A 25,538-nucleotide genomic window follows, 5' to 3' on the forward strand; every position below is an offset into this window, starting at 1 on the left:
TTCCATTTTCTCGGAGCATCGCGCATTCTCTGTGTTTCGTCCTTCATCAGCTCGGCTATGTGCAGCCAGCCCTTTCCCTCGGTGTGCCTGCCCCCCTCCCATCTCCTCACCGCACCCGGGTCCTACGACTCCGGTGCCTTGCCGAACCACCCCTCCGCAACCTCTTCTCGTCGAAAAGCTATACTCGAGCCGGTCTACAAGGAATTGTTAATTGCTCGTGCAGCGCCAATTTGCATAAATCAATTTTAAATCAACTCTCTGGCCTGCGAAGAGTGCGCGCGCGGCGCGGCGTCTCGTAGACTGAAAACGCACAGGGTATGCACAGGTGCCCGACGCCCGACGTGACGCGACGCAACGCAACGCAGCGCAGCGCAGCGCAACTCAACGCAACGCAGCGCAACGCAACGCAACGCAACGCAACGCGACGCAACGCTACGCAACGCTACGCTACGCGACGCGACGCGACGCGACCCGACCCGACGCCACGTACCGTTCCTACGACACACACAGGTTACATACAGGGTGTCTCGAACGGCACGCGTGGTAAAGCGTTGATATGCGTGCACGCGAGACACCCGGCCGACTCAGCGTGTGCGTGTTCGAGTTTGCTGGTCGAACAAAGTACAACCCCCGTTGGTTGTATCGAACCGACACGACCACGCGAAGGGCGAAAAAGTTCCGCGGTGTGACAACCGGCGTGTATCGCGTGACCGAGGGACGACGAGGAGCGCCGGCGAAAGAAGGGACGCGTGGAATTTCAATGGCGCATAAAAATGAGATGTTTAGATGAAAACGAGAAGATAAGCGGACACGGGAGAACGCGGACGGCGGCCATTTAAATTGTAATTTTCAATGCGAGTTCTATACGAGAGATCGCGTGTCCGTAATGTATGCGCATCCCAAGACGTTCCACGTTTGCACAGCGGTGTGTATATATCGTGCACTTCATGCTAGAGTGTCGCCGAATATCACGCCGAAAAGCTAGTAGTCTTACGTAACCTTCATAGAAATTGCTCTACGCTATTTGGTTCGATTAAAAACTAGTACGCGATTCTTTTATTCTTGCTGTGTAAGCATTAGATGTGTATGGACAATATTAAAAAATCATTTTTAATTGTATCCATAATTTACGTACAACGCACGCACACATATATTAATTATTTGTATTAAATTAAATGAATTAAAATATGTAAAAAGATACGAAAGCCTTGAATTATTATTCAAGCAAGGCATACTAAACGATGCGATTTTCTCTTATAACGACTTATACTTGACTTTGTGCTACAATACGACACGTTTGTAACGCGCGCAATTGAGTTTTCGATCGGATTATTGAGAGTTTTAGTAGGCTTGAAACATGCAAAGCAGAAGACGGTAAAATACACAGCCCAGCAGACCATTACTCGGAAGAGCGGCTTGTTTAAAGAAACATACCTCGTAGAACGATGCCCCTGGGTATAACGCGAGGGCTGATCGCTCGTGTCACCCGCGATTATGGCGTCCCAAGACTGACTGCAGTACGTCACGCAGAATGCATGAATCTAAAAAAATTATTCGAGAGTCGAACGTGCTCAGCTTGTATAGAGAAATAACGTTTGACTAATTTAAAAATCTCGAAATGAAAATCGCGCACGTATTGTATTAAAAGTAATGTGCATAAAGAAAATAGTATATGCGCATGAGTCTTTTATAAAAAAAAAAAAAAAAAAAAAAAAAAAAAAATAAACGTTTAGGAATATGTATGAAATGACAACATAACAATGATGTGGCGATCATTCGGAAATAGCATGGAAGTGACATGGTGATAATTTAGAAATACCATAGAGCGATATGTAAATGATGTATAATGAGAATGACATGACTATTCTTCTGAAATGGCTTATGAGAGTTAATATATAGGGATGATATGGAAATTCGATACAAAAATATCATCACACGCACACGTACACACACATACTTAACTCACGCACTTGCTATATATTATTTAGGAAACCATTGCTGAACCCTAGAACGATGGAAGATTTTTCTTTTAAAGTTAAAATTCTTATTTATTGTTTCAATTATAACTTTTTTACAAATAAAGATAAAACTTTTGTCAATTTTAATCTCTAGTATCTAGTAGAGTATTGACAGAAAACAATATATTACGATATGTTCATTTTGAAAATCATAAGAGATATAATTACTCGTATGTATATCATATTTTATTTCAGTCATAAAAATATATAATATCGTCCTAAAATTAATAACTTCCTTAATAAAATATTCATAATCCAAATTTATGTATTAATAATTGATTGCAGGTTATCGAGCATACGTGGAGATTTTTCCGTTTAACTTGGGTGAGTGAATTATTATTATGCTATTTTATTAATTATTGAGAATCCGATAGCGTTAATTCATCTATTGTTAGGAGAAAGACGTTTTAAAATTCATAAATGCTTCATCTTCTCTCTATCCATATTTCATTAATTAAAGGAACAAGCGTAACAAAATTATTAAAAATAATTTTGAAATTCAAAGATTATAATATTTCTTTCTGCTATAAAGATTAAATTATTCAATGAGGAAATCACTTCACAGCGTATTCTCGCGCTATAGTATAGTAGGGTTGCTTAGTATAATATACGAGACAAGTATTTGTATCTGTAACAGTAATTACTATAGAGCGTGCAGATATATTCCCGACACAGGATTAATCGTGTGAGTATTGATTAATTCTCAGGAAATGTAAAGTCGTTTTTATACGCAGGTCTCTAAAGTAGCAACGTGGAGAATATGTATGCTTAATAGCTCTCATAACCATCTACTATCTTTCTGTTATTAAAGAAAAAAAAATTGTATAAAAATATCAGTTTATATCACAATATAAATAAACTTGATATTTAAAATTTATCTAATATTAAATGTATCTTTCTCTTCATATATATATATATATATATATATATATATATATATATATATATATATATATATGGTATATATATGTATACATGTAACAGTGCTCAAAGCTTGAATATATTTTTTATTTCCACGTCAATGCGAAACCATCACATCGATGAAGAACATTAGATATTACAACGTCATTGTTCCGCATAATTAATTTTGTACAATTCTCGATTGTTCCTGTGCGCACGACGACGACGAGAACGACGTTTCGTCGCGACGCGCCGCGGCACGCAGGGCGGCAAACTTGCGCGATTGTTTTGAAACGAAAGTAAATTTAATTTACCGGCTAATTATCGCCCGTGCAAAGTTCTGAATTAAACTTGTAATTGGCTTTCGCTTGATTCGAAGAAATTGTACTAAGCCACCCTTCCACCTTCCTCTCCGCTCCCCTCCCCCCCCCCTCTCTCTCTCTCTCTCTTTTTCTCTTTCGCAGTATCCTTCCCTATCCTACTTCGAGCATGCTATGTAATCTCCTATATAGACCTGTACATGTGTGTGCGTGTGTGCGTGCGTGTGTGGGTGCCGATATGCACGCAACGGTACCTAACCCGATCTAACCATCGCAGTCTTTATCGTATGTCAAACTAAATGTTGTATATATTAAGTTTAATATGAGCCTATTATTTCCTTTGATAAATATCTTACATTTTTTTAAAAAGAATATTTCCGATATTTAAGATGCGTTTGTTTGCAACTATTTACAAAAGATTGCTTGTAGAAAATAAATAACCAATTTTGTTTTCTATGGAGAGAGTGGAAAATAAAATGTACTTAACGTTTCTCTGTGCACATGTATGTGTGTCCACAAATTTGCAACGGCATCTTTACTGAATGATATAACATTTGACACTAGCCGAAAATATAAATTTTTGATTGTCGGTTAATTGAACCTAGAAACGCACTCAAACGATTCGTAATTAAACTTTATAGATTATTTTGGACAATATTTGCATTCAGACGATATATGTAACATTGTATTAATCTTTAAAATGACTCATCAAGATTACTACCTTATTACGATCAACCGCAATTTACTTTTTTATATTTTCAAAAAAAAATTTTAACGAGTAAATAAATAGAATATTTTCTGTTATCGGGCAAATCATCGACTTAATGTTAATGTGCTTAAGTATATATGTAAAACGTATCAGTGAGATCTCGCGTTGATGACTGCTCATTTTTAGAATGTCCCTACAATAAAAAGTCAAACTAACTTTTCATCGCATCTAATAATTAAATCAATAATTAATAATCATTTTTATTCTTGTTCTACAAGTAAATATCTTAAAAATATTAATAGAAAATTAATTGATATTGTAAAAAATATCATCTTAAATAGAGATTAAACTTTCTTATCTTTCACACACGTACAAGTAGGTACTTTATCAATTTAGTTTACACATAAATTTTTTAAATTATTAATAAGTTTCTTGAAATGTAAATCTTATTCCGCTTTTCTATTTTAACACTTATGTTCTTGAGTTCATAAATTTTGCAAGCGGATAAAATAAATTTTAATTTTATTTCAGTGGTTCTTTTCATGAGTCTTTCTAATTTTTCTGAAAAAACTGTTAAAGATACTGAGTTTCCTTTTGAGCAATAAAAGAACGCGCCAGAAAACAGCACAAAAGCTTAATTAGTTGGCTGTCAAAAAAACGGTGTACGAAGAAAGTTTTTTTTTTTTTTTTTTTTTTTTTTTAATATTCTTAAAGTAAATACCAAAAATACAGAGAAGAAAAACCATGATTATTACGACGAATATTTTAGTCGAACAATTTACAATATTTTCTTTTTAAACGACTAATAAAAATAAACCGAATCAAGTACAGATGGTTTAAAAATGACTTCTTATGCGATTTGACCCTTAAAAGGTTGCCCACCTCTGACTTAAATAGCTGCAGAGATTTCGATCGCTCGCGCGCCATCCATGCACGCACACGCAATTGTAAAATTTCACGGTGTTCCATGTGGGAAAATGGCTCTTTGTTTAGAATGTACGCAGCGTGTGTATGTACGTGTGTAAGGTAGATACGGTGAAACAGATAAGGGGAGATACGACTCGGCTTAAGGAAGCGGTTAATTACCAGAAGATAGTAAATTGCTAGTAGCACGGACTTCACTTATACCCAAAAGAAGCTTTATCCTGATCCACAGATATTTTCGAGCAATAATCTTACAAACATTTGCACGTTGATTGGCAATAAACTCTCAAAGAAAGATTACTTATTTCGCAAAAAGTATTAATTATCGGAAGATAAATTTTTAGTACTATTTGGTACTTTGCTTACATACAAGAGGACTTTTATCTCAATCACGGATATTTTCAAGTAATAAATTTATATTTAAAAATTAATTGAAAATAAACGCGCAAAGACAAATTAATTATTTCGAATTAGTCATTTTATTAGTTGTTTAAAAATGTGGATGCCTAGTATATCTAATCGTTTTTATTCTATAAAATATAATTTTGCTTTTCTCGAGTATTTATATTTCTAGTTTACATTCTAGTGTCGCTTGACAGCTTACTCTTATGTTCTCAGCATCTTACAGTGAGAGCTAAATCATTGTTATCGACACCTTTGCGTTTTTTTTTTTTTTTTATCGTATGTATTCTCTAAAACCTCTTTAACAACACTTAGATTCTTATGCATTTAAGAAAATGGCAGGTAAGAGGGTGATGAGGCAGTAAAATCGAGCAGCCATGTATCCGTGAAATGAATGATAGCACGTATGTGACGTCACAGGACACGTCGCTCAAAGCCCGAGAATGGCCGGAAGTCGTGAAATGGGATTACCTGTTCATACGTATGCGGCCGTTCCGAGGTGATAATTGAATAGATAGCCGTTCTCCGCTTCTTCCACCCGGCCGCCTCTTCTTCGATTTTCCTTCGTTAGCGCAGTCCGCGATATCTCACGCGACAGCAAAAAATCGTCCCAGAACGATGTAATAGCCAGAAAAGGCCACTCTAATGCGATAAACGTTGCTCGCCGGCGACGATTTGCTCATCGATTTCTAACGTCGCCAAGTAGGCGAAGCTCTGCTTTTTTTCACGTTACGCCGCAATATAAATACGGCGCTTCTAATGCAAGAATTTAAATATCAAATCAAATTTTGAAAAAACATAATCCTTTTAAATGTTTCCTTTCAATATTGAGTTAGCCTTGAATGAATTATTTCTGGATAAGGAAAATTAAACACAAGACTAGACCGAGACCTGCGCTGTTTAAAATTAGGCTAAGCGAGATCAGATTAGACTAGGCTGTACATCAGGCTAGATTAGACACGAGTGCGTGTTTGACCTCTCGCGCGAATACGACGGTGAAAATAAAAGAGCGCGGTAAGAATCGAAAATAAAAAAAGATACGGCGAAAGACCTGTTCCCCATTAGACTCCTTCCGCAGGCGTTTAATCACCCAATTAAGAGGATTTTCACGTATGTTAATTAGTCAAAACACATGCAAAGCGTTCTTTCTCTTTGCACCGCGGTCCTTAGAAGCCTCTCTATGCATCCAAGAACTAAAAAAGAGATCAAACGAAGACACGTCACAACACGTACCACGTGTTCGTACACATGTGCATGAGATAGTTGCGCGACATGTACAAATATAGCCATTTAATATTCAAGCAATGTTTGTATATTAATGTAATATAATATTATCTACATCAGAAATTAAAAGTATTTATATAGAATATATATGTAGATGTGTACTCTCTCATAAAATATTAAACTTTGAAAACAACGGAAAAGCTGACTTATTACTTTTGTGTATTATGTGTAGTTTCTGTTTCTGAAAATTCTAATTTCAATGTTCCTGCGAGAACTAGTAAGAGTCATATTTTACGGATGCTATTAAATTGACATCTCATATATCAGAGAGAAGTATAGCGTTGCTCGCCGGTAGTCTTCTCTAGTGCAGGCCGAGATTAGAGCAAATGTGCACGAATTTTGGCACAAGTACAATACGGAAGAGATTCCACGTCTCGTTTGCTTTCATTGTATAAAACCGAAATAATTTTTAGTCGATATTAAAAATTTATTACCTTTGAATGTTACTATTATACAACACATGTACGATTAAATATTATATAAATGTCGTGAGAAATATCTCGTGCACCGAGATCGTCAGTATATAATTGATTCAATTAAAATAGTGATTTAATAACCTGAACTTTTGCAAAAAAAAAAAAAAAAAAAAAAAAAAAAAAAAAAAAAAAAATGCACTTTATCCGATTATCCGATTGTTCGAAAAATCATTATCCTCGAAATCACGGCTTTTCAACTTTTAATCATTTCCAACTTTTGAAACTGATGTAGCTGTCGGAAACTGCATGGAACCCTTTAACCATAATCATAATGCCAGCGGTGTTAACGAAAAAACGTACTATCGTGTTACCAATTACATTGTGATTTTAATGAAACGCAAGAATCAGAAAAAAATGCTGACGCATTGCGTCCGGTGTGGTTATTCGAACAGTGAGTCGACTTTTTAATTGAGAGCTTTTTATATTATACGGTTATAAACGCGCGCACGGCGCGCAAATGAACTACCCTTTATCGCGCATTGTGCTCACTTTCACGTCAAAAGCGTAAAATCCGCCGATATCATCCGTCGTCGAGTCCGATCGATTTTCAACATTTAATTATCAAAACTGATCGATAAATTGAATTAAGAAAGTCCGTCTCTGTACTGATTATATTGTATTTCCGGTGGCAAAAATCGAGAATTTTAAATAAATTCGCACGTTTATAAAATAACGTATATAGTTATTTGACGTTTATTGTTTTCTGAAATACGTGAATGGTTATCTAAAAAGAATTTATTTTCGTCCAAACTATTTTAATTATAAATTTATATTTTTAACTATAATTTCATAACTTATTAGATGATACGGATTTTAAAAAGATATAATTTTTTTTTTTTTTATAAGAAAGAAAGAGAAAAAAAAGTTGCGAAATAAAAAATGAGGTAGCTAAATAATTCGCAAAACGCATCGCAGACGCTAACTAAACTACGATGTCGCAGCTGCCTGCTGCCGATAAATCTTCGCAACGATGGTAAATTACATGCTTTGCTTAATATTAATTACGATCGTTAGTCATGCTCCTATTATTGAGTGTCCACGTGTCTTTATCGTCAAAAACAGCAAAGCACAGTTAACGTTTTAGTCTTTGCGTTACCAAAATAACAATCCTTATCAATGATTCGTACTGTCAGATATCTCGCGTTCTTTCTCCAAGATTTTTTCTCCCCCCTTCCTTACCTCGCTCTGTCTGTACACTCGTGCCGTATATTCGAATACTTGTTAAATCGGCCTTCGTCCCTTGTCGGAGATTCGCGTCGTGTCCGTGGATTCTGCGGTAATAACTGGACGCCATTATAAAACCTCCTGAGGGAAACCAGCTAAGGGTAGTTCCTCCCTTCCGACTAACCCCCTCGTTTCTTTCTTTCTCTCCTCTCTTCCTCCCCTCTTCTCTCTCTTTCTCTCTCTCTCTCTCTCTCTCTCTCTCTCTCTCTCTCTCTCTCTCTCTTTCTCTCTCTCTCTCTCTCTTCCCCATCTTGTCCATCCCATCGTCGTTACTGCCAGGATACGGATTATCTCCGTTGACCGACGATATTTCTTTTGCCGCGATTCCACGGATCTCGTTCTGCCGTTTTCGACGTACGATTTTTCCTAGATATTTTCCTCCGCGCATCCTTTTTTTCCGTCATTTGCCCTCCGGAGGCACCTTTTGCCCTCCTTGCGCGCGGTCAGCGCAACCCTTTTTCCAACGAGCCCGGAAGCAGACGCGAAAAAGTTTTGCCGATAGTTATAGTCGACTGTGAGCGACTCTTCGCTTTAGGTGCAAAGGCCTGTCGATGAGAAGACGATTTTTAACCGATCGTTCCTCAGAGATTTAAACAAATAGTGTGCGACAAAATTGTCTTTGCGGACACTCAAGATTAATGGAACGAATGATCCCCCAAAGACACGAGTTTCTAATATCCGATGCTGTCGAGTTTGTGAATGCGGCTGTACTGTTGTGAGCGTCAATATACCGACGACGATACCGCCCAATTTATAGCAGACCGGATTGAGGCCTAATCCCCCTCGTATGGTACGCATGCAGTATACCGCGTAATAATAATTCCAGTGAAAATATAACAATTATAGCTAGCGCTGTCGCCGCTGCCGCTGCCGCTGTCATCACTCGAAAATGTCTAAATTAGAGTGGACTTGGTCGACCCGCTAGCAACTCGATCAGCCGAGAACTCAATTACATTATTGCGATTATTGAATAACTAGGCGAATAACTTTGCTTGTAAATCGATAGAATTACGAAAAAAAAGAAAAAAAAAAAAAAAACAGCCATTTATAGTATTTTTTTGATATGCGTGGCGTGGGAAATCCGCGACTTTAAACACAAACGCGAGCTTCATATTAGACGTATTCATAACTAAATTATCGAATCCTTTTTACTCACGCGGCGAGCATGATAAACGCCGCGCCGAAGCCCATATGGGCGAAGGAACGGCCGTCGCGTCGGGATTAAGGGTGCGGCGGGGCAGGAGGGAACGGTCGCCGTTAGGCGGACGGCGGAGAGGAAACGGACGAGGCGAGGGTAAAGCACTAATGAGCAAATAAGGCGAAAAAAGGTGAAAATTCATTAGCAGTCAGCTAGCAATGGACGACGATGGGAAGGGTTACCGAGAATCGGCGTAACTCTTTTCCCGGTAAAGGACTCCGGCTCTCGACAAAGGACTCTAAAAATAAATACATAATTAAACGTCGCGATAATGAACTTCTTTATGCGGCGTGGCTGTGCGCGCGATTCTATGCGTGGACAGGTGCCCGCCTTCCACCGAGACTCAACAACCCTGTTTCTCACGTGAAAAGTGTCCACAATCTTTGCTTGAAGACCTTATTAGTTAATGTGAACCTTGTATGGTGTGGAAAAAAGAGAAAGAGAGAGAGAGAAAGAAATGAAATATTATTTCGCCAAGTAAAATCACATAGTGGTGTAGAGTAATATTTAACTAGCGAAAATTTATCAATATTAAATAGCTCATTATTGAATTAAAAATTATTGTCTTTCTCATCTTAAATATAATATTCGAAATATTATATAAAAATATATATATATATATATTTATAAAATCATGATTTAAATTTGCAGAGTGATATAATATTGCTCGGTCATGGGTATTTTTCAATATTTGAATATTTTTTCACTATTTAAATATTTTCTCGCTTTGTGTAATCACATCAACTTTGAGTCTTCAAAATCATTTTATATTTCGAGATAATTATTCGTTTTCCTTTTCCCTCGAGAATTATTTGTCTAAATTTTAAATTTTAATGAATCTGAATTTGCATATACCGATGTTTCTACTTTCAATTTAGTTATGCTTTGAAAAAATGTTTCAAGTGGACCGAAAAACATTAACATAGACTTATCAATCTTTTTTTGTCAAGATAATTTTCATAGATTTACATTACGTATCCACGTCCAGACTCTGATTGACCCTTCTTCTCTTGTTGCGATTTAATATCATAAAGCCTTTTTCGCTTCTATTGATAAAATTTCATCTGTTTTTAATATCACACGCAAATTAATTAAATGAAAAGCGTACGATGCGTTATATTTTTTGTTTACGAGACACGCAACATTTACTTTCAACACAAATAAATTTCAAACAAAATTAATTCAGATATAGAGACATTTTAATAAAATTTCAAAATATACGTTCGATATTTCATTACCACAGTTTTGTGAATTGACGCTTTTTTGCGCCCCGTAATCACAAAGCAAAGTATAATCCTAAATACTCGTTGAGGTCGACGCGACATTTATCTGGCGAACAAAAAGGAGGCGATAAAAACCTTTCTCAGACGATATCTTGTCGCTTTTCTTCTTCCCGCACCAACCTACTATCTCGTACCGGCTCGCTTGTAATTTAATCTTCCACACCTACGAGAATCTTAATCCTGAGATTATGTCAAGCCAATGTCCAAAAAGGAATAAGCTCGGAATCCTTATGATCCTTGATGTGAGGAACAGGAACACCTGTTCAGTCATCCTCGACTTTGAAAAGTATTTTTTCGACTCGTATATTTTTTTCAATAATACTCTATAAACATTTATTTTTTAATAAAAAAAAAAATTTATCAATTATAAAACTAGCGCTTAGTAAATGATAAAAAAAAATAATTTTTCAATTAGGTAATAAGAAGAAATAATGTCAAAATTGAAAAAAAAGAAAAAAAAAAAAAAAAATATATTAATTTGAGCGTTAGCGGATGAACCGAAATGTATCTGACCGTTTCTTGCAACTGGTGACAAAGTCATTAGCAAGGTTAACGAATCGATTCATTAAGTCGCCCACTTCCCGACCGTGTATCGCGGAAGAAGCGGGGGAAGGAGGGGGAAGGTCGAATGCTCGTGGAGAAAGTACAGTACGGCGGCGTAATAAATGCATGGGATTAACGAGGAATAAATAACGAGAGACTGTTAATAATATCGTACCCTCTGCCGTCGCGTCCCTTTGCTCTCCCACTCATCATCGCCGATTCCCTCGTTAAGCGACTTATGGTACCGGGCGATGGATGGAGGGAAAGCGCGTGAGAGTCCCGCGAACCAGGAAGTTTCGATGATCATTAAAGACGCATCTTCGACCTACACGCTCGCAATCGGCTACTTAGCGGTACCGTTACGACCGCATTTGCAAGAATTAGGCGGCGATTGGGCCTGATGATATGTCTGTCTCTTTTCGCGTCTTTTAGCGGTACACAACATTTCTCTGTCAATTTCGGGAAAATGTTATTCTCATTTATTTATTTCCTATCGAAAAGTGCTATATTAAATCTAGATCTAATCATTTCATTTTTTATATAGAATATTACAATATTTATAAGCACACTCGTTCTCTCTCTCGTGGAAAATTATAATTATGCAGAAAATGACTAAAACGATATAACGAGTTTCTTGTATCTCTCTCTCTCTCTCTCTCTCTCTCTCTCTCTCTCTCCTTCTTCTATTATTTCTTTTGTCGAAAAGGCATAATCGCTCGGTAGTTAAAGATATGTTCACGTGATCGCGCGGTCGAGCCTTTTACTGTAATAAACGGTTACGAACAACGACTTTTAATAGCTGAACGAAAGCATAGAGAGGAAAAGAATGGGGAGGGGAAGGCGCAGCGTTTCTAGCGTAAAGGTAATTTATTAACGAACGCGTTTGTAATCGCGTGCTCCTTTCACAATGCGCGCACTGGCTGACCCCGCGGGCGAGCACGATGAACGCGCTTAATTAGTGTGCTTAATTAATAATTCTACTGCACCGGCCGCCAGCTCGTTTCTCTCTCGCTCTCCCTCTCTCTCTCTTTCTATCTCCTCTCTCTTCTCTCTCTCCTCTCTCCTCTCTTTCACTTCTCTCTCTATCTCTCATTTTGTAAACTTGGGAGATGCGTGAAAATAGTCATTATATCTTTTCTCGGTGATTCTTAAATTATAAATTAAAGTCGCAGAGTGTAACGTTTGACCGATCCGTTAACCGCACGATTCGTTCGAAACTAGTGATAAGTATAACCGTAATCGATCGAATCGAAGCAACAGTAAGTTATTATTCATGTGACACGCGACAGATAATTTGCATTATTCTTTCATTTAGAGAAAATGTTTGGATGTTTATGATTCTAAAATAATATAAAAATAGTTTTTGATCGCGTTTGACAATAAATTACAATACATTTATCGTATAGAATTATGATTCAAAGTAAAGCACGCACACATTATGTTACGTCACTTACACACAACGTTTCCTGTTATACTGCCTGCCCGGTTAATGTTCCATGTTACGATTCTGACGAGTCTATATTGTGAAAACAAAGACTTTATTTGCCGTAACGGAGAGATACGTCCGATTATCGTCTAGTTCTTCTTTCTTTACGAGTCTTCAGGAAGTTGCATATGTAATTTCGAAAGGGTAAAAAACTCTAGAAACGTGACGCGGACCTCGGGAAACGGGCATTGTCCTGTTTCAAAGGAATCATTTGATTCTAGCGATTCTACATAAATGATTTCTTAAAAATCGTATCGAATTCGATTATCTTGTAACAACAAGCGTTCTAACAAAAATATATAAGATTGATTAAAATCGAATGCACATCCGATCATATTTCGAGTGCGTGAATATAATACAGTTGTATTTTTATTTCCCTTTTTGTATCATTTTGCTCTCGCTCTCTGTCGCATTGTACAAGGGAGCGAATTTCTAACACGAGTTTCTAGCACAAAGAGGTCGATCATTACAGAGTATGTTGGAATTCGGCGGCATCAGGGAAGTCTCGATTTCAGGCAGTGACGACCGTTTGTGTCGGTTTCATATTTCGTTGTTACGCGTCCGTGAAACGCGTCCCGAGTCCCGAGTCCCGAGTCCCGATTCGCGCGCGGCATCGATCTCGCTGGCTGTTTTTGCACGCTGTTTCTTCTCTCAAATACGAATCGTCGCGATTTATGCGTATTTCACATACGCGCGATTCTACGGATCTCGGTATCGGTAGTAATAATCGCCGTTGAATACATAAAACAATGCGTTGTAACAAAAATTAGCGAAAAAAATATGACCGTCACTAAGGTGCTTACTGTTCAAATATTACAACGCTGGGCAATATTGTTCTTTCTGACGCTGCAGAGAGATCGACAAATGGCTGGTCAAACACAAGATACTTGTGACGCCGGCATCCGGCATCCGGCATTTCGCTCCGAGCTTTTCTATTCGTTTAAAAAAGGGAGAGGGAAGGATTTTAACGTGCCAGAATCTTAAAAACGACTTTCCACAGATCTTTCCTCTAAAACGTTCGTATTTAAGTGGCGATCGAGAGGTCGTTCTATGTTATTTCCATATTTCAAATTTCAATCCCGAAATTCACGACCGTATCGCGGAGGAGGCGAAGAGAAATAGGAAAGGGGAGGGATGGGGAAAAGAGAGAGAGAGAGAGAGAGAGAGAGAGAGAGAGAGAGAGAGTGAGAGAGAGCGGAGGAGGAGGAGCAATCCATATATGCAGATCCGAGATTCGCACGCCGCTGCCTTCGATTCCCCGTCTCGAAGTTATTATCACATATATTAGACAACTGACCCGTGTGCAACCCCCCCCCCCCCTCCCGCCTTCTCCGTCGCGCCACCTTAGCTCGCCGCGCCAGCAACCCCCTTGCCCCTTCAGTGAAACTGCAAGCAGTTCCGGATACAATATCGCGCGCTGCGCCGACCGCACCGTTATGGTAAGAAGCCCTTTATTGTTTTATATTGTTTCCGCTCTTCGTTTTTCGTGAAAAAGCGAGCGATCCTCCGGAACGAAGGAAATCCGAAAATTCAGGAAAATTAAATAAATAACCACATCGCTCGCTTTTTCTCTTTCCTCCTCTCGTTCCAGACCGTTCAAACATTTGTCGCGTGTCCGTTCACGATTAATCATTTGATATTTCTAGAGCCTGCACAATTTCTAGAGCACACGAAATGTCACGTGTCGATAAAAAGATTGTCGTGCGATTTATCGAAACTGAAAGAAGGATCATTCCAACCAAACTGATACTATCGATTCCCGTTGATGATCGATTACCCATGCATCGCGTCCGGTGACCGCAATACTATCAAGATCGCGAGGAAACCAGCGCGTGCATGTGCACAGCTCGACGAAACTCGTATTTACCTTGCGGTTTCAATCCTGAACTTATTTAAATATAAATTACACACACGCACACGCACACGCACACGCACACGCACACGCACACGCACACGCACACGCACACGCATGAGCACACGTAGTCGACTTCGTTGATCAACCGGATGATCTTCCTTACCTTACACCCCGTAGATCGCGGATCCGCGGTGAGAAGGCCCGTTTGTGTTTTCAGGGCCGCTTCTACAAAATATCGGGCTCGTTAAAAAAGTTTGGGAAAAATTTTTAATCGTCTATTTATACACCTACGTTTCGCCACATTACGCCACAACGTACACTTTGCGACAAAGACGTAACTTTCCAAACTAATGATTATAATTATTTGTACTTATCACGATCATAGCTACCGGTGCTCATCATTCACATCGCTTCAGTAATATTATTCTTGTTAAAAATTTAACATTTCCATCCAATTAGAGAAAATGGATTACTGATCCTAACTAACGATTACGTAAATTACAATTCTTCTAGATGGCTTAAATGCGCTTACCGTGCGACAAATGCGCGTAAATGCGGCCCTGATCAGCTATCTCTCGATCATAATTGCGGCGAAGTGTGATCGCCGCATGCAAACAGCCGGCATGAAGCCGCAGATCGGACGATAAACGCTGGTTCTAGCTGAGCACCACTGTTGGACCCTTTGTGCTCTCGGATAACGATCATTATACGATCGTAATGGCGCGAGATTGTCGGTCTGCCGTGTAAGGTACCACACCCGGTATATACATATACATATACATATACATATACATACATACATACATACATATATATAAATAAATAAATATATATATATATATATATATATATATATATATATATATATACACACACACATATATATATCGACCTTTCTACGCTGATATATATCCATTTCTGAGAAGATACAACGAGAGGACATAATAATAATCTTCAATAGTAGGAAGAAAGGTGTCTGATCGATGCATCGTATTGATGATAACTCGCCGACAGGATGCATTTTGAGCGCGTGTTGCGCGGGCCAATTAGAATTCCGAAATGTATTACTTCGCACATGTAATTTGACGTTGAAACATTTTCAATGCTATTATCACGCTACGCATCGTTTCGCTCAAAATTCAGTCCCACTCGGCGATACAAAAATAAATAACACACGGTTCTTTGAAAGCGATTCAAGCGAGATCAAATAAAGAAAGATACTTTAATGTTTTTCTAACAATATCTGCAGTAACAAAATTTAATACTAATAAAAAAATTTCCTAAGAATGAAAAAGAACTCTTTGGAATACATAAAGTATAAATCCAGTATAAAAATATTGAAAACGAATTAAATTTTCGTCAATGTTTCGCGCGACAGTTGCGTTCGAGTCGCATTTTAAAAGGAATGGTGCGATATCATTCCAGATCTTATCGACACGATCTGTAATATTCTTCGCACCTGTCATTATAAAAAAGTAGCCCTTGTTATCTTGGATTTTCAAAAATAACTCGAATGTATCAAACAATCTAAAATAGTATGCACTTAATGAATTTACGTTAGTTTGGACCATGTATCCTAAAATCGAATTTGCATATATGTCATCATATTTATTTCTTTTCCATCTATCAGTATTTTTTTCGCGGTTGCCCGATCAAGTCTGCGTTACCTACGTATATCAGAGACCGCAATTTCGGCGCGGTTTCGCCGACGCGGAGAGACGGCTACCCTCTTCGACTACGAGCCTTGATTAGGCTTCCGGTTAATTAATAACCTCTCGTGCACACACAGCCATGGTCCACGTATGAATATGCATGCGCTGTGTTCTGCGTTTCGCGGTGTGAGAGCAGGGGATGTACTCTCATATATACACAGATACGTAGAGGGTGAGGGTGGGAAGAGAGAGAGAGAGAGAGAGAGAGAGAGAGAGAGAGAGAGAGAGAGAGAGAGAGAGAGAGAGAGAGAGGAAGATAGAACTCGAGACTGTGCACGGGACGAGAGAGATAGAAGAGGATAGAGGAGGTAAAGAAGGGGCGGCAGAGGAGAAGAGGGTGAGTGGTTGAGGCTACTTATTTGCATTCGGAAAACAAAGGGTGTGGGCCCGTGCTGTATGCCCTTCGTTCCGCGTAACGAAGGACCAAGGGAGTCAATCAAAAGTCTTCTCTCTTGACTTCTTTCTCGTAGAACGAGCGAGAAGTAAAGTTCGCGCCCGTGCGAGTAATTACCGCGACGTGAGCGCGAATTTTTGCAAGATGGAACGGTATTATTACTGGGGTGCGACATTCTTTGATGTACGCGGCGCTAATTTTGGAATGAAGATAAATGCGAGTGTATACGTATAATTAAATCAGTTGCAACGTTTCTGCGATTAAAGAAAATACGAATTTTTCTTAAGACATAAAAATAAGCTACACGTTATTATCCAAGTAGTAATAAAATGTGTATCTATCTCAAAATATGTTTAAATTACGCCATCACATTTGCAACACCGCAAAGTCTCTATCGTCAAAATGACGCCGTACACAGTCGCGCATGTATAACCGAAAATGGATTCGTCTCGCATGTCGTGTTTCTTGAGCTGCGACATGTAGCGGGATCATCCTTGGAGACAATTCCGGGCGCGCTACCAATGTTTACCGTCTCGTTACAATTAGTGGGTGTCACAGCGGCAAAGACGAAGGGTCAGGCGCAACTCTCACCTCTCTCTCTCTCTCTCTCTCTCTCTCTCTCTCTCTCTCTCTCTCTGTCTTCGCTGCCTTTAGGTATTTAAGCCACGAAGGTGAAGGATGCTCGAAATGCGAGGGAGACCTGGCCGACTGGTAGATGTTTGGCTTCTACTGAAATTAAAAATATCGATTCCCATTCGCACGCCGGGCTTCATAGAGGCTCAATTCGTTTCTCTCCTGCAAGACAATACCCATTCTTCCCGCGGACAGTAAGAGGTACAAATTGCAGTTGCATTCCCCCTCTCTCTCTCTCTCTCTCGCGCGCGCTCGCTCGCTCGCTCACCGCCGCATCCTACCGCCTACGCCGCGCAGGAATCCCAAACACAAAGGGTCTCTTTTTCATTTGGCTCTGCCCCTTCCCGGCCACGGTCTACCACCTAACTCGCGCATCTTTCAGAGTTCTCGTGCGTGTTTGCGCTCGCTTGTCCGGCGCGACCTGTCCAAATGTATGGAGACGTAATGCTATACATAATTGACTAATCCGACGGATTACGCGGGAAAGAGCGAAGCGCCCCTCTCTCGCATGTGCACCAAAACCACCTCTGCTGCTCCTAATCGATCGCAATGACGCTCCGGCCAATCAGCCCGATTGGAAAGCACGAATTCGTGTTCTCCGGACTCGTCCGACCCTGATTGAATTGAACGATGTTCCGGGAAATTACGATTCGTCATTTCTGCTAATTGAATACTGCCTGCGGGGCGGGCAGACGGAAGGGGGTGCAAAAGTAATTCGTCTTTTCGTCATCGGACCAAAGTTTACGCTTCGCAATGTTCGCATTATATCGTCAATGTCGCGGTAATCGATATACATATATAAATGAGATTAACGAACTTGATCTTTCTTTATAATGGTAATGATTCGAGCGAAATATGTCTTATCTGTAATGCGAAAAACAGTAGTATCACATTCGACAAACAAAGGGCGTCGCGACCACCGTGAAAATACCGATAGTAATCCGATATTAACCTCTGATGAATAGAAGAAGCTAAGTGGTTCCATTTAAAGTATTTCCGCCTCTGATTGCGCTGGAATTCCGACAATAAAATAACGGTTCGAACGATATCGAGGCTCGAGTGTATATTCCAATTGCGCGTTGCGATCTGCACATATCGATTCGCTCTTACGTTATTTTGTATTATTGCTCGTCGCGAAAATGGATGCTATCGTCGAGATCCACTTAATTTATTTATCCTCGCAACGATACACGCGCACTGATGAACAATACGAGTTCGTTAAATGTGACCTGCGTTGCGCGTCCTAAAATACATGCCAGGGTTTTCCCGTTAGATCGGATTTGTTTCGCAGTTTCCAAAGATGTAAGCATATGTGTTAATTAAAGAGGCTACCGTTTTTTCAACGACTATATATATATATATTTTTTTTTTCTTTTTTTGTTTTTTTTGTTTTTTTTTTTTTTTTTTTTTTGATAAAAAAAAATACATTCAAAAAAGCATACAAACATCTCTTACATGTGATAGATACTACATATACATAAAATCTATATATTTATAGATATGTGTATATACATACATATAGTATCTATTATATATAAAATCAAATCACATATTGGTAGCATAGTCATTATTGTCTTACACAAAGAAAGTGAATTGAAATGCACATTCTAGATCATAAGAGGGTAAGCTGATCCACATTTAAGTTGCAATCGTGACCGGCGCCGGCGTCGATATAACCGTTGGTCGATATACCAGGTGTTACGATCAATTTAAACGATATTTTATTCAGGCGGGCCGATCGCTAGTTTTCAATTTGCCGGCTCGTATATATTTCGCGAAGGCTACCCGTGAAAGGAAGGAAGGCTTCCCACCCTGGAGATGCAATTTCTCGGGGTGGCCCGTCCGTCTGGACCCTCACTCTCTTTCTCTCTCTCTCTCTCTCTCTCTCTCTCTCTCTCTCTCTCTCTCTTTCTTTCCCTCTTTTCATCCTCACACGGGTCTTGATGAAAAAATAATAATCCTAGGGGAACGGTCAGTTATGGCGAATGAAATCATCCTGCTCGCCGTTCCTAAGTTTGTGCTCCTCCTTTTCTTCGATTAATTTTTATAACAATTTTTTTAGCAACATTTTGTAGCGTTTTTTGCAACACTTTCTTGTTTCGAACGATCAATATATGGAAAAGTATATTCAGTTAAGTGAATTATTAAACCAGTTATATCATAAACGCGCTTGAGGTACGGAACATGCGTTTCTAATTTCCGTGATTACCTGCAATTTGATACCGCATCGTCCAGCAAGTTGAAAATTGCATCGATGCTACGCTGATGAAACACTTAATCGAAATTCTCGACTGGCCTCGATATCGGCTACCTGATTTTAAAATTGCTATATTTTTACGCAACAGCATCAATATTATCGTTAAATCATACACAACTGATTTCAGTATAGCTTTGCTTTATAATGTCAATATATACTTAATTCGTAGATTTTCATCTTTTTCTTGCGATATATCACAATAATTGAATAAAAAAAAAAATTGCTTCTAATAAAAAAATTTGGACATGACGAACAAAATTAAATTCACCTTTTTGTAACGCTTTCGCCATGACTTCAACCTTTCTCGTTATAACCACGAACAAGAAGCTGCACAATCGAAAAGGTGCTCAAATCTGATTCAAATGCACACAATTATTCACAGTTCCAAGAAGTAGCGTATTAAAAATTATTCTTTCACGTAGCCTGAAAATTTGTAATTAATAATATGATTCTTATTCAAAGCAAATTATCTATAATTTATTGTAACTGTATTAATATATACATGTGAATATATTAATATTCAAAAGAAGCTAAAGCTCATCATGTAAAAATTCACGAATCTATATTGATAATTTAGAAATAATTGGCTAAACACATTTTTACGAAAGAATAAATTAATTCTTATTAAAAATTACAACACAACTATTTCGAAAAGCACAAAGTTGGAAGAGTTATGGAGTAATCGAAGAGGGCGAGAAAGCGTTTTCTTGGATAGGTTGGGCACCGCTTGGGGGAGTATGTGTGTCGGGGGTGGTTATTTTAATTACTGTCCGGCGGCTTTAAATTAAAGAGCTGGGTTATTCCAGTGCGGACCAGCAGCAGCATAGCCCCTCTTCTCTTACCCTTCTGCTTCGGTAACCGGTAAGCACACACCCGTCCCTTCTACTCCCGCACTCACGCTTCGCAACCCTGTCTCTTCCTCTTTCGCTTCCCCTAAGCGGCGTGGAGCGTGGACCGACATTACAGCCGCCATTCTTTACACCCGGCCAAGTGGCGAGGTTATGTTTGACGCTAACCGGGTAACCGCGCTAAATTGTCTAAACTGCGCCAGATTAAGCGAGCCTCCAACACCACCGTCCCCGACCTCTCCAGAAATTAACCAACCCTCGTCCTACTACGGCCAGCCAAGTCAAGAAGAATTCCGGGAATTGTTTCATTTAGTTGCGTCCTGGACGCGTTAGATCAATTTCGGAGACGCTAAAGTTATAAATTTAACATTAATGAAAATCTTGGAAAAAAATTTGCAATCTTAGATATTACGATTCTAAAATATAGATAAAAATTTAATCTATTTTTTATTGACTTTGATTAACTATGACTGACATATTAAAATCCAGCAATTAATTTTATATTTAACTCTAGTGACAATGCTTTGCTTTTTCAGTATTAAATACAAATAAAAAGAAAAAAATTTTTTAAATAAAAAAAAGTTTTTAGACGGACACGGGACAGAGTAAAGCTGTACGAAACGAAAAATGCAAAGGAAGGACAAAAGAGAGAGAGAGAGCGAGAGAGAGAGAGAGAGACAGAAAGTGTTAGTAATCCGTGTGTTGAAGCGCTCTCTCGAGCGGAGATAACGGGAACATACATAATGCAGTGTTTCTTCTACGGGTCTACGACCAATCGCTAGGCGTCTTAAATGAAAATGGGCCAATGGGTTCTCGCGCAAACGGCTTTTCCCCGCAAACCTTATTACAATACATTAGAATATCGTCCGACTTCCTCGCGCAGGCGACCCTGAAGAGAGACTCGCGGTAAATACCGAACTACGACTACAGATGTCCAATTTAAACTAAATCAATAACGTTAGTTGCTGATAAGTGTAAATATAAAATAATTTATTTTTCTTAAATACATTAAGAAATAAAAAACTCGAGACGCATTCTAATTATTATTATTATTATTATTTTGCAATTATGTGTGTAAATAGATAGTTAATCACGTAACGTTTAAGACTAAGACATTTCGTCAGACATAAGGGAATATTATTGATGCAAATTTGTTTAATCAGAAATCAAAAAAAGATTTTTGTGACTTTAGTGTCGCGTCGTGACTGGACTTGAGATTCGCGCGAGAACGGTAGTCGATGTTTAATACATAGGATAGAAGCCGATATTGCAACACACGAAGAACGGAGGGTATCTCGCTGACAGGGTGCGAAGTCGCGGCGGCCTCCTAGCGGGACGTGGCACTCAACCAGGGAAGTGTTGTCGGGCTTTTCAGGAGCTTTCAAGTGCTTTCGCAGTTGCCTCGAGTGCCATAAGAGGCTTTTAGAAACAAAGGAGGAAACGGGCTTTTTAATAGGGCCAAGAAGAAACCTTCCCTCCCACTGCACTTTCGTCTTGAAGGCCATCTACTTTTTTCCTCCAATCTTGTCTCGCGGCCTGCCTCGCGCGTTTCTCTTCCGAACGGCCAATATATCGTTCAATGACAATAATCTTGGAAATTAATCCTTTGAAAAAAATCATGTTTTTTTTTTGTTTTTTTTGTTTTTTTTTTTTTAGTAAATATAAGTTAAATTAATTTTACTTGTAAAAATAAAACATATTTACGGAATGAAGAAGAAAAATCGTTTGATTTGATCATTTCAATGAATATTTTTATTATAATGCAAAAGAAAAGAAGGAATCGTGTCCTGAGGATCGCGGCGCGACGTACCGTAAGAATAAAGCCAATAAGAAAAGGGACAAAGAAGGAAAGGGAAGAAGAAGAGATTCAGGATATAAACACGTACACGAACACCAATTTAATTCCTCCTCGGCGATTCTCTGTTCAGCTCGCTATCCAATTACACATAAAGCACTAATCACGCAATTAATCTCAATCTATTTAATAACACCTTCATTACCAGGCACTATAAGTACCGGCCCAGGAAGAGAATCTCCCTTTCCCCTCCCCCCCCCCCTCCCGCAACCCTCTCTCCCTCGCCAATTTCTCTCGCTCCGCGATCATTCGACTGTCTCTTTCTCTCGCTGTTCTTTCGATCCTTCTCGCAAATCGTTGACACGCCCCTGCTATTCGCATTCCTGCAGAATGCGAATCGCTCGCGTGAATGCGCGCCGCGAGTACGCCGCGAATTACACGATTCGAGTTAATTGAAACAACTAAGGAGACCATTGATCCGATCAATTCAAATATCTTTGCAAATTATATACTTATATACATTTATGAAATAGAGGTTTCCTCGCGATCAGTCAGCACGCGATCGAGATTGTTCTGAAAAAAAAAAAACGAAAAAAAGAGAAAAAAAAACATAAATGGCAATCGACGCTTTGAAACAGAGGGGGTGGTCGCGGTCTCTCTCGTTCGATATTGTCCGCACGTACGCCACGGCTGTCCTCTGTACCTAACGGTGGAAATTCTCTTTTAATTTTTTCCAAAATTCGCATAAAGTTGTTCGGCTAAGCAGAGTATTATGCCGAAGGTAGATCCGGCCCGCGCACGTCCGGCGGCAACATTTCAAACTCGCATTTGCCCGGCTTGAGCCCTAACTTTATCCCGAGGATTTTCGAAGCCTCGCGATGCGACAGCGTGTACTGGTAAAACGACATTCCGATGGCCACCATTCCGCGCCAGCCGGAAAGGAAAACTTTTGCGTAGGATTGACTTCCGTGTCGCGTGCCACTGTTCCTCGCGTCCCACTCTTTTCTCCCCAACATTTATATTTCTACGTGCACTTTATAAAGACAAAGACAATAAATAAATACATGTAGAAAAATCAATATACTTGAAAAAAATTATGATACGGTGAAAAGTACGGCCTATATTTTTACCAATCTTCGTTAAAACCGTCGAAACGCATAGCTTTTTTTCGCACCGTTCACGGAAATGTTTCACGAATAAATCCGCGATTTTTTTCGATCGAGATTGAGCGGAAGTACAGCGTACGATGCGAGATTGTCGAAGAATTAATTTCTTTTTCAATAACAGTTTTGTGCCTCGCTGCACACCGACGGTTTGGGACCATGAACAAGACTCCCAGGCTGCATTCTTTGCGGCTGGCGATCATCCGCCGGAAGTGGCCGAGGAGATGGATACATTAACGGGAGAGAAAGAAAGAGAGAAGGGACAAAGAAGATTTGCCTGAGTCAGACTAAAGTTTAATATAGCAGGTTGCACATAAATAATATACACGTTGAAAGAGCATGGAAATATAAGTTTTATATTTAAAAAAAAAAAATGTATAGTAAAAGAGAAAGAAAAATATAATTAAGCATGATATAGAGAGTTCAAAAAAGAAAGAGAAATGTTTGTGATAAAAATTACTAAACCGTCTGGCCAATTTTCTGCTATCTTTAAAACTTCTCTTTTTCTTTACGTAAACGTTCATCTCCTTTGCCATTTAATATCTATTGTGTTTTCATTTTCTCATATTTCTAATTTTATCAATGACTTTAGCCCAATAATTTTACGAAAGATTTTGATATCCTCTAGTTTGATCTAACTTTGACGTCGAAAGGAAGAGAGAGAAAGAGAGAGAGAGAGAGAGAGAGAGAGGGAGAGAAATTATATAGAATTGATGGTACAAACACTAAGATTAATTATGTTATTATGTGTCTATGTGCTATTACGCAGCTACCAAATGATATAATAACAACCGTCCCTTCCCATCAACATTCCCGAGAGATACTTAAAACAACTATAATTCAAACCGAGGTTACATGAGACTAGCTCGAATAATTTGAACATAGAATTATCAATAGAAATTGTATGAATATCCGTTATAATCATTATACCGCGACATCTTAATTTCCTTTGCGTTTTACAGCTTAATAATAATAAAGTTAAACAGAAAATTAAACACAACGAAATAAGAAAAAAAAAAAAAAAAAAAAATAAAAATAGAGAGTGATAAACACAAAATAAAAGACAGAGAGAGAGAGAGAGAGAGAGAGAGAGAGAGAGAGAGAGAGAGAGAGAGAGAGAAATTACATGAGAAATTTCTGAAAAAGGGAGAAGAAAATTACGTGTGAAAAAAGGGGGAATAGTGCGAGAGGGGGAGAGGGGGAGGGGAATCGCAGAGGTGGAATGAGGCAACATATCAGAACGACTATCTATCGTTGCCTTTTACGCTAATTGATAAATCGTGTTACGTTAATGAATGGGGCTGGCGCAGCGGTCCTACGGCTGTAGGGGAAAAGAGGGGAGGGAGAGGGAGGAGAACTGGATATAGTCGCGGGAGTAAGAACCGCGCTCGTAAGGATAACGAGGAAATTGAAAATCTTACAGTTATGTGCACTGAGATTCTTAAAAAATCCATTCGCAAAGTTTCAAGACAGTTTAACGTTCATTGCGAAATGATCGATAAAAGCAGGATGTGAAAAAACACTACGAAATCTCGTCGCGTTAATACAATTTGGATGTTTATATTTGCGACACGTGTGTTGCAGAATACGATTTCTCTCTCGGGAAACGACATCATTTAAATAAATGTCAATCATATCACGTATATCGCACGTATTTCGCGGCGAGAGATCGGACGAAATAAAAATATCAGATGGTGAATTGGCCTTGGAGAGAGCCGAGGTGATTTATTAATTCGATTAAAGCTTATAAGAGAAGCGTATCGTACGTTTGATCTTGATCGCGCGCGGGCGCATTATTTTTATATACTGCGTCTTATCACGCGAGGCTTTGATTGTCGTTCGCGCGCCGCGAATTATATCCTATTACAGATTTATTTCAACGAAAACATTTTCTCGAATAAATACCCGAGTCGTGTCACTCATATTCGGCTACCTCGAGACGCGAATACGATCGCAAAATCGAAAAAGTTCTTTTATTGTAATAGCGGCCATCGTATAAAATAAAGCAATACATTAGCCTAATTGACGTTCAATAAGTCGAAAGATAACAATCGTATTTATGATTTTCGTGGCGCATACACCGCGCCCGAAATCGCGCAAATCATTAAACCTCG

General features: G+C 39.0%; 2 protein-coding genes across 2 annotated transcripts in view; one reads left to right on the top strand and one right to left on the bottom strand.

Annotated features, from left to right (window-relative positions):
- The window catches only part of Spz5 (spatzle 5 Toll-1 receptor), a 124,374-nt gene that overhangs the window by 96,321 nt on the left and 2,515 nt on the right, over positions 1-25,538 (bottom strand). The window lies entirely within an intron of this gene.
- LOC140665221 (uncharacterized) overlaps positions 1-25,538 on the top strand; it is a 181,229-nt gene that overhangs the window by 47,634 nt on the left and 108,057 nt on the right. The window contains exon 2 of the mRNA XM_072891045.1: positions 2,304-2,342. The gene's annotated coding sequence lies outside the window, so the exon portion shown is untranslated. The remainder of the gene's footprint in view (positions 1-2,303; positions 2,343-25,538) is intronic.

This window comes from Anoplolepis gracilipes, chromosome 4 (genome assembly GCF_047496725.1).
Source record: "Anoplolepis gracilipes chromosome 4, ASM4749672v1, whole genome shotgun sequence".
In the NCBI taxonomy this organism is placed as follows: Eukaryota; Metazoa; Arthropoda; class Insecta; order Hymenoptera; family Formicidae; genus Anoplolepis; species Anoplolepis gracilipes.